At 44.2% G+C, this 1375-nt stretch overlaps 1 non-coding gene across 1 annotated transcript; it reads right to left on the bottom strand.

Annotated features, from left to right (window-relative positions):
* Positions 1–1018: 1018 nt before the first annotated feature.
* On the bottom strand, positions 1019–1123 carry LOC132514196 (U6 spliceosomal RNA). The gene has a single exon (XR_009538683.1). It is a non-coding gene; the product is annotated as a U6 spliceosomal RNA (small nuclear RNA).
* Between the last annotated feature and the right edge of the window lie 252 nt (positions 1124–1375).

Below are 1375 nucleotides of genomic sequence, written 5' to 3'. Positions count from 1 at the left end.
CGGTACGTGGGCCTCTCACTGTCGTGGCCTCTCCCATTGTGGAGCACAGGCTCCGGACGTGCAGGCTCAGCGGCCATGGCTCACGGGCCCAGCCGCTTCGCGGCACGTGGGATCTTCCCGGACCAGGGCACGAACCCAGGTACCCTGCATCGGCAGGCGGACTCTCAACCACTGCGCCACCAGGGAAGCCCCAAATGGTTACATTTTAAATGGTTGTATATATGCCTGTGTTAATTGCCTCAACTTTGCATCTTGGTTCACCAAGTTGAATGTCTAAAATATTTACTTTTAAAATATTTAGGATTTTAAAATACTAAAATATTTACTTTAAGAAGAAGTTTGCAGAACCCTGCCTTACATTTATACATAGTTAATTCAAAATGGGCATGAAAGGATATTCTACAGAACCTGCAAGGAGCGGGATGAATATTACACCCAGGTCAAATATTATTTTGAGGGCTTCCCTGGTGGCACAGTGGTTGAGAGTCCGCCTGCCGATGCAGGGGACACGGGTTCATGCCCCAGTCCAGGAAGATCCCACATGCTGCAGAGCGGCTGGGCCTGTGAGCCATGGCCGCTGAGCCTGCGCGTCCGGAGCCTGTGCTCCACAACGGGAAAGGCCGCAGCAGTGAGAGGCCCGCGTACTGCAAAAAATAAAAATAAAAAAAATAAAATAAAGTATTATTTTGAGCGTTTGTACAGTAGGGCCCATGTCATTGAAGGATTACAAAAGAAATCCCCAAATATGTGAATGTGCTTTTTCTCTAGAGTCTATAAAACACATTTTGTAACTTAAAGAGTTTCACTTGTGTTCTGCTCCAGAGATAATTTCTCAAATAATTACTAGTAAAGTGGTTTAGCTGCAGAGAAGTTAATCTTCTGGAGAAAACCATTTGTCATTCTCCTAATACTATTTACACAATTCTTATTAAGGTATCAGCCTAATAACTTTCCCTTTTTTTTTTTTGCCTCTAAGCATTTATTTAATTTATTTTTTTGCATTCAGAATCTTTATTTAAAAAATATGGAACGCTTCACGAATTTGTGTGTCATCCTTGCGCAGGGGCCATGCTAATCTCCTCTGTATCCTTCCAATTTTAGCATATGCACTGCCGAAGTGAGCACCTAATAACTTTCTAAACAGGGTGACGGGTAACGGGAGGACGATTTCTAATCACTCAGGAGCCGTTTGCGTCCCCTGTGCGCTTTAAAGCACAGCTACGCATTCCTCAAAGTGCTTGCCGAGAAATTTCCCTCTATTTCGGGGGCTCTGATTTTCAAACATTCACATATGTCTGTTGCTGAAACATCTTCCCTCACCCAACACTTTAACCCCCTGAGAGAGTGTGCACAGACAATCATGAAAGGGTTTAAG

Source organism: Lagenorhynchus albirostris, chromosome X (assembly GCF_949774975.1).
Source record: "Lagenorhynchus albirostris chromosome X, mLagAlb1.1, whole genome shotgun sequence".
NCBI classification, from domain to species: domain Eukaryota; kingdom Metazoa; phylum Chordata; class Mammalia; order Artiodactyla; family Delphinidae; genus Lagenorhynchus; species Lagenorhynchus albirostris.
The sequence above is the reverse complement of the archived record's forward strand: the minus strand, read 5'-3'. Positions and strand labels throughout refer to the sequence as shown.